This window comes from Cupressus sempervirens, chromosome 10, assembly GCF_028749045.1.
Source record: "Cupressus sempervirens isolate cs-2001-9-10 chromosome 10, ASM2874904v1, whole genome shotgun sequence".
NCBI lineage: Eukaryota > Viridiplantae > Streptophyta > Pinopsida > Cupressales > Cupressaceae > Cupressus > Cupressus sempervirens.
Genome location: NC_143127.1, coordinates 823,101,530 through 823,116,955, shown reverse-complemented (window position 1 = coordinate 823,116,955; position 15,426 = coordinate 823,101,530). Strand labels below are relative to the sequence as shown.

Sequence of the window (15,426 nt, the reverse complement as noted above, 5' to 3'; positions counted from 1 at the left end):
TGACTTTGTCAAGTGTGAATATAGTGACCAAGAGAGTCAGATGTGATACTAGCAGCTACAGATGCAATGTGCCTAATACTGTTAATTACTCCCCTCTGGGAAGCAATGACAACTCTATTTGCAATAGGTGTTAGTGTTGGAGTCATTAGAGGAAGTTTGTATCCAACAAATTGTCTCACATCTGGAGGTGGAAATGTTGTACACTATGATACTAGTCACAATCTACGATCTGACCATGCCCTTGTTTGCAATAATCTAGAATATCTAAGTAGTTAACATTGAGCCCCATGCGGAACTCAGCATACAACTATTATGCATAATAAAGAGGTATCTAATCATTATTAGGATAACGACCATGTGCAACTAAAAAAATGAGGATAGATCATACTAGAAATAATAGGATTTGTGCACTATGTCACTCAATAGCCTCTCACCCTACCCTGTGTACCCTCATATGGTGGAAATAAATCTTTTTTGATGATGTCTTTGGAGGTAACCCTCTTGACGTCATCAAAAGATGCATCTCCTGAAACCTTAGCTCCAAGCTCCCTAGATATGGCAACTAATACATTAGGGGTAAATGAATTATGAGCTCTAAATCTAGCAATGAGATCCTATAAACTCCTACATATGGTCACACATATGTCTTTATATAAACCATCATTGGAGGACAATATAGACTACTCTAATCTAATAATCTCCTACTCTACAAATGCAAATAATGCATCACTATCAATGCAGTAGGAGTTGCAGCAGGACCTCCAGTAGGAGCTACACCAAGACCTCTAGTAGGAGCTACACCAAGACCTCTAGTAGGAGCCACACCAAGACCTGCAACAGGAGCCACACTAGAAGCTGCAACACGAGACCCACCATGAGCCCCACCACGAGTTATAGCATGGGCCCCACCATGAGTGTCACCATGAGTAGCACCATGAACTACACCATGAGCCACAACAAGAACTGCAATAGGAGTAGTAGGAACCATAGTGGGAGTCACAATAGGAGTTGCAATAGGAGTCACAACAAGAGCCTCGTCACCCCCAGGATGATGAGCAAGCTGATTGTGTAAAGTTGTATCTACAATGATGGAGCTAATATTATATTATAAATATGCATACATACATACATACATACATACATACATACATACATACATACATACATACATACATACATACATACATACATATATATATATATATATATATATATATATATATATATATATATATACACACATACATACATGTAGTCTAGTACACAAATTTTAATTTTTTTTAAATATGTAATCATACATCATCTAATCTACACATCAATATATATCATGTACATGAGAGTTAGAGTTAGAGTTAGGGTTTGAGTTTTCAGTTAGGATTAGATTAGGGTTTGAGTTAGGGTTTGAGTTAGATTAGGGTTTGATTAGGGTTTGCAAGAGTTTGGGTTTGAGTTTTTAATTCTAGGATTAGATTAGGGTTTGATTTAGGGTTTGGGTAAGGTTTGGTAAGGGTTTGATTTCTATGGTTACGAATAGATTAGGGTTTGAGTTAGATTAGGGTTTCATTAGGGTTTCATTTAGATTAGGGTAACTTGAGTTTTTAGTTAAGATTACAAATTAGAGTTTGAGTTAGAATAGGGTTACAGTTATATTAGGGTTTGAGTTAGACTAGGGTTTGATTGAGATTACGATTTGAGTTAGATTTTGGGTTTGGCTAGGTTTTGATTTCTAGGGTTATGATTAGACTAGGGTTTGATTTAGATTAGGGTTCATGATTAAGGTTCAATTTTGATTAGGGTTTGAGTTTTTAGTTAGGATTAGATTACATAGGTTTGAGTTAGATTTTAGGGTTTGATTACGATTTTCAATTTAGATTAGGGTATGATTAGGGTTTGATTTTTCAGTTAGGATTAGATTAGGGTTTGGTTAGGATTTGATTTCTATGGTTATGGTTAGATTAAGGTTTAATTAGGGTTTCATTTAGATTAGGGTTTGAGTTTTTAGTTACTAGGAAATTAGATTAGGGTTTTAGTTAGATTACAGTTTGAGTTTTCAATAAGGATTAGATTAAAGTTTGAGTTAGATTAGGGTTTGAGTTTGAGTTAGGGTGAGATTAGGGTTTCAATTCACTTTAGGGTTAAAGATTAGGGTTTGAATTCTAGGGTTACATGGTTAGATTAGGGTTTTGGTTAGGGTTAGATTCTAGGGAAAGTTACAGTTTTCAAGTTAGGGTTAGATTACAATTATGGTTCTAGAGTTAGATTAGGTTAAGTTTAGTTAGTGTTAGTGTTAAATTAGGGTATGAGTAAATGAGTTAGGCATAGATAAAGATCATTTGAGTTATAGGGTTAGATTAGGGTTTTAGTTACGGTTAGGGTTATCTAGTTAGATTAGGGTTACAATTCTAGGGTTAGATTATAGTTTTAGTTACGAAACTCTAGGGTTAGATTATCTAGGTTAGAGTTTTCAAGCTAGGGTTAGATAAGGATTGGAGAACTTGAGTTAGGTTTAGAAATTAGGATTTGAGTTTGAGTTAGGGTTAGATTAGAGTTTGAGTTGGGCTTAGGGTTAGGGTTAAGATTGGATCTCGATAGCGTTCTAATATTTTCTAATTTTCTAGACTAATTAATATATTTTTTGTTTTCTAATGGTTTTCTAATATTTTGTTATGTTTTTTCTAATATTTTGTATTATTTTTTTCAACTATAAATTATAATGTTTTTCTAATATTTTGTAATGTATAAAATTCTAATATTTTCTAATTTTATATTAATTTATTTTCTTTAATGTTAAACTAAAGTAATATTTTCTAATGTTAAATACTAATTTATTTTTTAATATTCTAGATTAACATTTTTTAATATTTCAAGTAATGTTTTTCTAATATTCTACACTATTATTTTTTAATATTTTGTAATATTTTTCTAATTTTTTCTAATTTTCTAGACTAATATTTTTAAAATATTTTCTAATATTTTCTAATGTTTTTTCTAATATTTTCTCATATTTTTCTAATATTTTCTAGACTAAAATTTTTAAATATATTTTCTAATGTTTTCTAATATTTAAATGTAATGTTTTTTCTAATTTTTTTTATAAAACTAATTTTTTTCTTATTTTTTTCCTAATGTTATACTAATTTTTTAATATTTTCTAATGCTTTTCTAATATTCTACACTATATATTTTTTAATAATTTGTAATATTTTTCTAATATATTGTAATATTTTTCTAATATTTTCTAGACTAATATTTTTAAAAATATTTTCTAATATTTTTCTAAATTTGTTTCCTAATGTCATACTAATTTTTTTAATATTTTATAATATTTTTCTAATATTCTACACTATTGTTTTCTTAATATTTTATAATATTTTTCTAGTATATTGTAATATTTTTCTAATATTTTCTAGACTAATGTTTTTAAAAATATTTTCTAATATTTTCCTAATATAAATAAAATGTTTTTTCTAATATTTTTCTAATAAAACTAATATTTTTCTAAATTTGTTTCCTAATATTATACTAATTTTCTTAATATTTTCTAATGTTTTTATAATATTCTAGACTATTGTTTTTCTAATATTTATCTAATTTAACACTAATTTTTGTCTACATTTGATTTTTAATGCTAAATTAATATTTTTCTAATATTCTAAACTAATATTTTTTAATAATTTCTAATGTATTTTCTAATAACACTCATATATAACTAGCAAATTCAAAAATATTATAAATGATAAATTAATAGAATTAACTAACATAAATAAATAATAAAAATATTAAATTAACATGAAAATATTCTTTGAAAACATTAAAAAAATTCAAATAATAACATATAAACATACCCAAAATAATGCAACAATCAAAATATGCAGGAGAATGAATCAAAGTGACCTAGCTTGCTTACCAATCAAGTATGTTCGCTCCAATGTTCAAATCAAATTTTACCTTGCCATAAAATGAAACAGAAAAATAGAAAAATGAGAGTTTTAATCTCGAAATCGTCATAATAATATGTTGGCGCAAACATATTAATAAGGGATGTTCATGTGAACATACCCTATTTAAACTAAATATGTTCGCATGAACATTCAAGTTTTTTAGGTTTGGCAAACATACTTAATGTGTTTGTGCAAACATATGGAAAATGGAATTTCAAAAAATTCCATCGTTTTGTGATTTTCTTTGTGCCACAAAAGTAGTACCCAGTATTGTGGGTTCCCCCTGATATCTTCACAAAAGCATTACCTAAGGATGTCCATGAGTATCTAAGAGGTAAACTAGGGGTAATACCCCTATCAAAGGCTATCTAAGAAGCATGAGAAGTGGTCTGCATCAAACAAGTTGATTGGCATATGTTACACATTGATGTAGTGGATCTTACTTTAAAAGTTGCCTAAAGTAATCAAAGAGTTGGAACTACAAATTAGTCACAAGCAAGGTGACAGAGAGAGAAACTGAAAATATTCATATCTGCATATTAAGATGGCATGTCTTTGGCATTGTTGTCAAAGAGAGGGATAAGGAATTTTTTTTTAAATGGAGGGAGATAAGGGATTTGAAATAAGAGATAAAGGAATTGAAATAAGATTAAAGTGTACAAGTGTACTTGTTGATTACATCTACCTAGTAAGAGTGAGATAATGTTGAGGGAGATATAAGAAGTGATCAAGAGGGAGTCATAAGGACAAGTTGATTATCTATTGATCATAATAGAATTTTGTAACCTATTTAGAAGATGAAAGTTGATGATAGAAGAAGATATTTCAATACCAGGAATTATTTTCTTTTTGATATATTATCGGTTATACTAATTAAGTTTGGTCAATTTAGTTTTCAATCAATGCCAAAGAGGGAGATTGTTGAAAATAGATTGATATAAACTTATGATAAATGTGTTTCAATCATTGTTTTTTCACTGATGTTAAACCTACTACTTGTTGAAAAGGCAATTGCTTATATGATTTAAGTACTATCATTTGTTTGATTGATGAAGAGGATTTGATCAAATGAGGTAACAATAGCACCTAGAGGAAAGGTTGAGTTATGATATAAAAAGGAGTACAAGAATTAGTTAAGACACTAATATTATAGTGCATTGGTAATCTACTTAAGATTGCAAAGGTTGGTTACACTGAGTAAGTTTAGAACAATAAGTTAAACGAAGTTTGTCTACCAAGCTTGACTGAGTGGATCATAGGTGCCAAGAAAAATTAATGCAAGTCGAGCAAAAAATTAGTTGGAGCTGAGTAAAGTCAATTTCAATGTAAGCCAAGTAAAACAATGTAAGCTGAGTAAAGTTTAATTGATGTCGAGTGCTAGTAAGCTTTAGTTCATGCTGAGTGTTTTAACAGTGAATGCCAAGCAACACAATATGTGTCAAGCATCAGAAGCCAGTTAATGTCAAGTGTCAACATTATGAGAAAGATAGAGAATTTGATGAATCTATGCCAACAAGTTTGTTTTCTTGGATTATGTAAACTGTGTGGAAGATAAGATTGGTGAGTTGGCGGCACAAAATTCAAGATAAACCATTTTGAGGTGAATTCAAAGAGAATTAAAGTAGAAGTTTCTAGAAGGGAATAAAATGAAATGAGGGGTAGATTCATTGAATCCTACCTAATCTAACCTAACCCTAAAATAGACGATGGAGGATTAACAGAAAAATATCTTATTTCTCTATTTATAGAGAAGGTTGATGTGTGAGAGCCTAAGGAAGACAATGACTCTAGGGTATTTGCGTCATTCAGTGACCTAAGAGAAGAGACTAAATTAGCAAACAAAGCAAGAAGACTTAAGGGTATGGATGCTTGAAGGGTGAACAAGCTATCAAAGGTGAAGAGTGTGAAAGCCAAGCAGAATGGGGGACTGAAATAGAGATCTCTAATCTGCAAATGAAGTTGTAAGTTGTTATCATATCAAGCTTTATTGTTACTCTCTAATCATTGTATCAGTCTACGGTAAATCCTTTGGATTAAGATTGATCTAACAGTCATTTGTAAATCCTTTAACTAGGTTAAATTCCAAGTGAATGATCTAAAATCCTCTAACAAGGCTCACTCCTAATAGGGTGATTGAAATCCTTTAACCGAGTCACATTAATAGTGTGCATTGTAACCTTTAACAGGGTTGGCCTTTCATAGGGTATCACTTCAAAAGAGTGAGAATGGGTAGCATGTTACTGGTGGTTTTTCCCAAATTGGGTTTCCACATTAAATCATTGTATCAAATGTGTTATTGAATCTATTATGTTTTAGTTTACATTTCTACAAATTGATTTGACAATAACCTACAAGTTTAAGTGATTTCATAATCTAAATGGATGCATGCATGATGAAAATATTTTATGGGTTCACCTAGCTATGAAAAGTTTTAATTGTACATCCAGACCTTAGATAAATGATTCACCTCCACCCCCCCCCCCCCCCCCCCCCCCTCTCAGTTATTCTAAAGAATTCCAACAATCCCATCATACATCTGTTGACAACGAAAACAAAAATGTTGATTAGCCTCGAAGATTGTAATGATGCACGTGATGATGATGCAAGTGGCATAATTCAAGATGACATTGGTAGTGCAGGTGACAGAAGTAGAGGTGACACTAGTGGTGTAGGTGACACAAGTGGAGATGACATTGGTGGTGTAGGTGATGTTGATGGAGTTGTCATGGGTTGTGATGACCGAGGTGCCATAGGTGATGATGATGGAGTTGTTGCATGTTGTGATGACCCTAGTACCATAGGTGATGATGATGGAGCTGTCGCATGCTATGATGACCCTAAAGGTGCATCTGATGATGTTCGAGGTGCCATAGGTGAAGGAAAACCACCTAACTATGAGCCATGTTGAATCATAACATATATTAATGACACAGTCGCATGAAGAGTCTATAAATAAATAGACTCCTTTATAATTGTTGGAGCACAACATGAGGCATGGTTTTCATGTTTTACATCTCCTCTCATGTTGTGGTACCACCCTATGAGCCTCAGGTCTATCCTGCATAAAGCCTCTCCCTCTACCTTAAAACTAACGGATGTCAAAGTAATTTGGCTTCTTGCCAAAGATGAACTCACAATATAGCTTTCTCAAAAAATATAGAGACGCCTCATAATTATTACATGTTGGTAGGTCAAATACTATATACCACCTATCCCAAAAACATGATCTCATCCTAGCATGAGTGCACCAGTGAATAGGAAAAGTTTTGGTTGTGTGTAATATGGAATTGTCGGATATAGGATCGGTGAGAAGAGAACATATAGTACCTTTGTTTATGTGTTTATCTTTCACTTGCTCATATGATAACCCATCGACATAAAATGCATGACACCTATACCTCCATGTACCCCATTTCGTAACCTCCCTAGACAACTCATTTGTATTTTGGGCCATTTGTTCAAGTGTATTCCCTAGGGTTGAGTGGTGATCAAGTGTAGATGACTGCAGCTTATCAAAAATTTGGGTAACGTTAGCACTATTTTGTGAGAGGCACTTTATGAGGTCCTCTTGTGTAGTGGTTAAATGATGTAATTGGATGCACATAGGGTTTATAGGAGGCAGTGAGGCAGTGGTTGTTGAACGGGAACATTGAGTGGAGGGTTTTGCAATTATGTCACTACAAATGGGGGGTTTTGTGGTTGTGTCACAATGGGGGGAGTGTTTTGTGGTTGTGTCATGATGAGTGGAGGGTTTGATTGTGTAGGAGGTGGTCTTTCTTCTCTCCTTCATTTTCTTGGATTCATTGCATCTATATTAAAAATTTAGAAAAACAATTACAAAACCAAATTATAAAGTTTGATAATAAAAAATGCATAAATGATTAATAGAATGAAGATTTACCCTATTTGTGGAGTTCCATGGATGGAGATGCAATCAAAAATAATTTTCTATGGTAAACTCGATAGGGTTTTGGTGTTCTCCTATGCAATTCACATTGATGTTATCATTTGAGGGTATAAAAATGCCCTCAAACGCGGACAACAGTAAAACTATATACTTTACAAAACCTAATCAAGTTTTGTAAAAGTTGATTAGGTTATTAACTAATATAATTTAAAAAACCCGATCGGGTCTTTTGAATTATATCAGTTAATAACCTAATCATGTTTTACAAAACCTGATTGGGTTTTGTAAAGTATAGTGGCCAGACTTGGATACCAAGCCTGGCCGGCATTTCACTTTTAAATGACCCGATTGGGTCTTCAAAAACCCAATTGGGTTATTGAAAATTTTGCCTTTTTATTTAGAGGGTGTCCACTTTTTTGTACACCATCTTGGTGCACTTACCCAAAACTAGAAGAAAGATCTTGAAAATATGAACTTGGTTTTGTAAATTGTATATCAAGAATTTCAAGTTGATCAGAGGAAGGTAACATAGTTTTGTCTTATTGATTTGAAACCTTTGTCATTTATGTCAAAAGTGGGGAAGATTGTAAAGGGAAATTGTATAGAAGATGCATATACATGTAAGGGGGAGCTTAGCTGCGTATATAGGAAATCATTGTAAAGGAGTGATAAGGAATGTAATGATCCATCAAGACATGAGTAAAATGTTCAAGTTTTCGAGGCTAGTTTTGAGTAATTAAGTTTTGTATTTATTTTTGTTTCATATGACATCATTTTAGAACTTAGACAAATTTTCCAAATATTTCCATAAATTCCAAAGGGGAAGATTGTTGTAAATATGGCTAAGTAGATGTCGTAGTGTTGTCATTCATGGAAACATACATATTCTAGTATTTCATTATAAAATCAATGATAGAAAATTATAAGTATTGAATAATTTACAGTAGTACAGAGATACTTTTGGTATCTATGGATGATAGAATTTCAGCTAGGACATGCACAGCTGAGGAATGATCGATGACAGTGTCTTGATGATGTATGTTAGTGAGCAAGTTTGTATGGATAGTATGACATTAGTTATAGAGGAATTACCAGTACAGGTAATTAATAGAGAAGAATAGAGCACGACAATAAAATTGATTATACATCTTAAGGAATTATTTTAATAACAAAATAATTACTAAGCCATGATGTGTCGACATCCTAGATGTTAACCCCGAAGTCATTGTATAATTAGCCAAGCGTGTGGAAGCATCAAGATTGACTAAGTAGAGTTTTGTTAATCTATGAAGTATAAGTAAAGATAATATCTTATGCAGCTAATGTGAATGTGTAATGAGTTGTTAGTTATTATTAATGAAGCTTATGTGATATGGAAGCCTTGTGTAATGTGAAACCTAATGTATCAGACGAATTGCAAAGTACAATAGTAAGGACAATATTGTATGTATATCTACTCTTGTAAAGGAACTTAATTGTTTATTGCATGTTAGGGAAGTGGGCTCTTCTTGCATACATTGCATTTGTACTACCGACTCCTAACAAGGTTGTGGAAACTCCTAATAGGGTCAGTATCCTTAACAGGATTATTTTGTTTAGTGGATCATCATGTGGGTATCATTCCCACCGAGGTTTTCCTTGGCCAAGGTTTCCCTAGTTAACAAATAATGGTGTTATGAGTTCTCTATGTATATGGTTTTATTTACTATACAACATTGTTCGGTTACTTATTTATGCAAGTTAAAAAGAAATTAAAAATATCCAATTGTGTGCAAAAGTTTGTAGAATATTGATTCACCCCACACTAACACCACCACCACCCCCCCCCCCCCCCCCCCCCATCTCCTTCAATATTATCCATTTCTAACATACTCATGCTAATAGAAGTTAAGGAAAATAAAGTGGATTTTATAGTGTGACATCTTCATACGATGCTTGATGATGAGGGGGTGGTCTTTACAGTACTTCCTAGTTGGAGGACTAGGATTAGAGAGAAATGGATAATGAATTAATCAAATAAATTAAATTAAATTTATTAATTATAGAAAATGGTGAAATTAAGATATTTGAAAATAAATAAATATTTATTTAATTATACCATCCATCCTTTTAATCACTACTATTCAAAACATCACCTATCATTTTATCTTTGTTGTAATATCTAAATTTTTCAAAACAATTTTAATCTCCTTAGTTTATCCATCTATCCAACCTTTTTTTTGTTTAAGTCTAATAGTTGTACAACAAATCTTTGCTAACTAAACATTAGAAAATATATTTTTTGGTTTGATTTCATTTTAGGTAAGTTGCTTATTAGGCTTAGTTCTATGATTTCCTTGAATAGTAATATTTATGTTTATATTGTGATAAATCATAGTGTTATTGTGGTTGTTAGTTATTTTTGATAAATTTTGCGAAAGGTATAAGTTACATGGTTGGTTTATGATACTTTAGTCTATTGTTTGGTTGTAATAGTCCAAAACAATGCTAACTATTTATATTGGTTCTCCGAGTTCACGGCCCTTTCCCTACCTTCATTATCAATAAAAAAAGAGCAATGAAAAATTACAATTATATAATAGTTTATAATAAAATGATTATTTAGTATTGAAATGATGTCACTTGCTTCATTTTGATCTCCCCCAAATTTAAATGAGATTTATTTATATTAATGAAGATTAAAAAAATTTAAAAATATCAATGGATTGCATATTGTTAATTTTTGTTAGTTGGACAGCTGTTATTTCTGACCCGAAAATAGCAGTAGTATTTATGGGTAGCTTGGACAGTTATTCGTCCTTATCTATGTATAGTAGCATTAGTTATGGGTGGTTTGGACAGCTGTTTGTCCACTTGCCAAGAATTAGTAAATGGTTATTACAAGGATAATTATTTACTAATTTTAGTGATTCCCTTTTGGACACCTTGCAACCAATTCTATTGTTGGCTGTCGAGTTGTCTTAATCTCAACCGTCGATTGTAAATCAATCTCGGTCATTGGTTTACCAACAGGAGTAGTATAAAAGGAGGTCAGGGGGGCATTTGGAGAACATGAAGAAGTTTGGAGAAACATTTGCAGTGCTAGCAAACAGTCTTGCAGTGTCAGCAAGGGCGCAGTGTTAGCGCGGGAATAGCAGTGGGGAATATCAGCGGGAGAAATTAGGAGGTTTTCAGAGTTCTACCAGTGAGAGGCAAGGAATTTTGTATCTCTTGATTTGCTGAAGTTTAATATAATTCCTCATCTGTAGAACTGGTTTTCCCTTAGGGGTTTTTCCAGGGACAATTTGTCCGAAAATATTGTGTTCATTGTGTTGCGAATTTCTTTCCGTATTTTATAAATGAAGTTGCAGTTGTGTTATTTTTCTATATTAGTTGGAAATTTATTTTTAGCAGTTTAATAATCATTTACGATAGGAGATTAATAATCAGTGACTGCAATAGTTGATTTTTCACATGGTATCAGAGCATTGTTAAGGGTAGAAGATTTTTGCCCTAGGAAAGAAATTTTGATCTCTTTAGATTTATTATTGCTTTAAATCCTTGAGATGGCTTCAGCTGGTTTGAGAGATCGGGATAGATTGGATGGTGCCCCAAATTTTGGTGTCTGGAAGGCTAGAATTTCTTTATTGTTGGAAGAGAATGGTATTAAGGATTATGCTACCAATGTTGTACCTATACCAATGGATGCAACACAGCTTGCAACATATAGGAAGGACGATGCCAAGGTGAGGAGGATAATCCTTGATGGTGTCAAGGATCATATTGTTCCACATATCTCGGAGCTAGATACAGCGAAGAAGATGTGGGATGCCATTCTGAATCTGTACCAGAATGCTGCCACCAATAAGAAGTTGATTCTTAGAGAGAAGCTAAAGAATACCCGGATGAATCAGGGAGAAGACGTCACAAGTTACCTCACCAAGCTCAAACTTGTCAAGGATGAGTTAGCAACTGTTGGAGATAGCCCTAGTGATGACGAGCTAGTGAGTATAGCCCTAAATGGGTTTACTAAACAATGGAGTGTCTTTGTTCAAGTTGTCAGTGGACGAGATACTTTACCAAGTTGGGATTGACTATGGACTGATTTCACTCAGGAGGAGTTTAGACTAAGTCTTGTCAATGGGGCCAACAAGAGTTAGAAAAATGAGGTGGAACAAGAGAACGTTGCCCTAGCGGGTAAAGGGAAAGCAAAGAAGGGATCTAGCAAAGGATCAAATTCACAAAGTGAGAAGAAGAAGAAGGACCTTTCTAAGGTCAAGTGCTTTGGATGTCACGATTTTGGCCACTATGTCAGTGATTGCCCAGATAGGAAGAAGGGTAAGAAGCAGGTGGCAGCTTCAGCAAGTGCAGAAGAACTCTCTAGTAGAATGGAAGATGAGTTTGCACTCATAGCTTGTATGGTTAGCTCAACCTCATAGTGTGTTTGGTATATAGATAGTGGGGTGTCATTTCATATGACAGGAGTTAGAGTACTTCTCCAGTTACAAGGAGGAGGACACCAACATCCAGATTTCTATGGGAAACTTGTCCAAACTCAACCCTATTGGGAAAGGGACTGTTCAGTTTCAGAGGGAGAATGGAAAGATAATTCCACTTCATGATGTGTTATATGTGTCAGGATTAGGTATGAATTTGATTTCTGTATCTATTCTTCAGGATAGGGGGTATAATGTACTCTTTAGAGGGGCAAATGTGTTGATTAAGCACAAAGATTGGAAATCACCCATGACTATTGGAGTTAGGAGTGGTCGCCTTTATAGATTGCAGTTTGATACTCCTAAGGCACTTATGAGCAATAGTAATCCTAGAGATCTTGGAGAGCTATGGCATAGGAGGATGGGCCATATTCATCATGGAGCACTTAGATTGCTTCGTGAGATAGTGATAGGTGTTCCAGAGGTAAGCATAGAGCATGACGATGTATGTAAGGGATGTGTGTTGGGAAAGTTTGTGAAAGCATCTTTTCTAAGGAGTGACACCAGATCTAAGGGTGTTTTTAATCTAGTACATTCAGATGTTTGTGGACCGATGTCGACGAAATCTCTCAGAGGATATGAGTACTATGTTACATTTATTGATGATTTCTCTAGAAAGACCTGGATATACTTCTTGAAGACTAAGGATGAGGTTTTCAGTCGATTCCAAGAGTTCAAGGCTCTTGTGAAGAACTCGACAAGAAAGAAGATAAAAGTTCTTCGGTCAGACAATGGAGGCGAGTACAAAGGAAATGTCTTCGAAGAGTTCTATACCAGAGAAGGAATCAAGAGAGAATGGATGGTTCCTTACAATCCACAGTAGAATGGAGTTGCTGAGAGGAAGAACCGTTCTATATCAGAGGCAGCAAGAGTTATGCTACATGACCAGGACATGCCTCGTTACTTATGGGCAGAGGCGTGTAATACAATAGTCTACATTCAGAATAGAGTTCCACACAAGGTGCTAGGGAAGATGACAACAGAGGAGGCTTTCACAGGGAAGAAGCTAGATGTTAGTCACTTCAGGATATTCGAGAGTTTGGCATATTGCCATATTCCTGGAGATACACGTACAAAGTTAGATCAGACTACAGAGAGGGGGTTACTTTGTTGGGTACAGTGAGACCTCAAAGGCATACAGGATTTTCATTTCGAGGACTAAAAGAATTATTGTCAGACGAGATGTCAAGTTCATGGAGTACAAGGCATTCAGGAGATCCAGAGATTTGCCAACAGATGATCAGAGTGAGCAGCCAACAGAAGCTCCAAGACCAAGTCAAGAGCAACAAAGTTCAAGTACAGTTACCAATACAAGTGTAGACTCAGTTAGTGAAGATTCACAGAGTATGGAGCAACAGTTGCAACTGAAAATACATCTAGAAGACTTAGAGGTTGACATTTCATCCTCTACAGTTGGTAGTGGGAACCATGTGGTTCCAGATACACAAAGGGATACTCAGGAGTTTGTTGGAGCTCTTAGGAAGAGTACTAGACAGCGAAGACAACCAGCCAGGTTCAAAGACTATGTGGCATTAGTTAGTCAGTTGGTAGATAGTGAGCCTTCTAGCTATCAAGAAGCTGCAGAACATCAAGTATGGCAAGATGCTATGGTTGAGGAATATTCTTCAATAATGCAGAATGATGTGTGGGAGGTAGTACCTAGACCAACAGATAGGGCTGTAGTTGGATCACGCTAGATCTATAAGATAAAGCATGATGCAGATGGTAGCATCGAGAAATACAAGGCGAGGTTCGTGGCAAAGGGGTTCTCTCAGAAGGAGGGAATAGACTATGAGGAGAGATTTGCTCCTGTTGCCAAGTATACTTCTATACGAGCTATAATCTCACTTGCAGCACAGATGGGATGGCAGATCCATCAAATGGATGTCAAGATAGTATTCCTTAATGGTGAGTTGAAGGAGGAGGTATACATAGAACAACCAGAAGGCTTTGTAGCACACAGCAAAGAGACCCACATGTGCAGATTGAAGAAAGCATTATACGAACTCAAGCAGGCTCCTAGAGCGTGGTATGAGTGCATTGATACATACTTGCAAAAAATGGGCTTTGTGAAGAGTGAAGCAGATGCTAACCTCTACTACTTGATGGTTGGGGGTGAGATTCTCATTCTTGTTCTTTATGTGGATGACCTATTTCTTACAGGTTCACTAGGGGTCATAGTGGATTGCAAGAGGAACCTTGCAGAAGAGTTTGAGATGAAGGATTTAGGACTTATGCACTACTTTCTAGGCATGAAAGTGTGGCAGACAGATGGGGAAATTTTCCTTGGTCAAGGGAAATATTGCATTGAAATCTTGAAGAAATTTGGGATGGAGGATTGCAAAGCCATGTCTACACCCATGATCACGAATTGGAGGAAGGTAGATACGACTAAAGAGAAAGATGTAGATCCCACTTTATATAGACAGTTGATTAGTTCGCTTATGTATTTGGTCAACACTAGACCAGATATAGCATTTGCAGTAAACTCTCTTAGTCAGTTCATGGTTGAACCAAAGAGAATGCATTGGATAGCGGCTAAGCATGTGCTACGTTACTTGCGTGGTACAATCGAGTATGGGATCAGATATGTTCGAGGTGAAGGTATCAGGTTGATAGGCTATACTGACGCAGATTGGGCAGGAAGTACAACAGACAAAAGGAGCACTTCAGGATGTTGTTTCAGCTTGGGATCAAGAGTTGTATCTTGGTTCAGTAGGAAGCAGAAGTCTGTGGCTCTAAGTTCAGCAAAAGCAGAATACATAGCAGCTAGCATGGCGACATGTGAAGCTATATGGCTTCGGAAGTTGTTAGTAGCCTTGTTTGATCAGAAGGTTGAGACTACTGTGATACATTGTGACAATCAGAGTTGCATCAAGTTGTCTGAGAATTCAGTGTTTCATGATAGGTCTAAACATATAGATATCATATATCACTTCATCAAAGATTGTGTACAAAGGGGAGTTGTTCAGCTGCAGTACATACCTACAGAGGAGCAGGTAGCAGACATTCTGACTAAGGCATTGGGGAAGGAAAAATTTATCTTCTTCAGAGATAAGTTAGGTGTCCTACAGAACAGCTTCCTCGCTAAGAGGGAGTGTTA

The 15,426-nt window shown here is 34.6% G+C and overlaps 1 pseudogene; it reads right to left on the bottom strand.

Moving 5' to 3' along the window:
* Positions 1–706: 706 nt before the first annotated feature.
* Positions 707–15,426, bottom strand: part of LOC149536474 (L-ascorbate oxidase-like) — a 31,604-nt pseudogene continuing 16,884 nt past the window's right edge.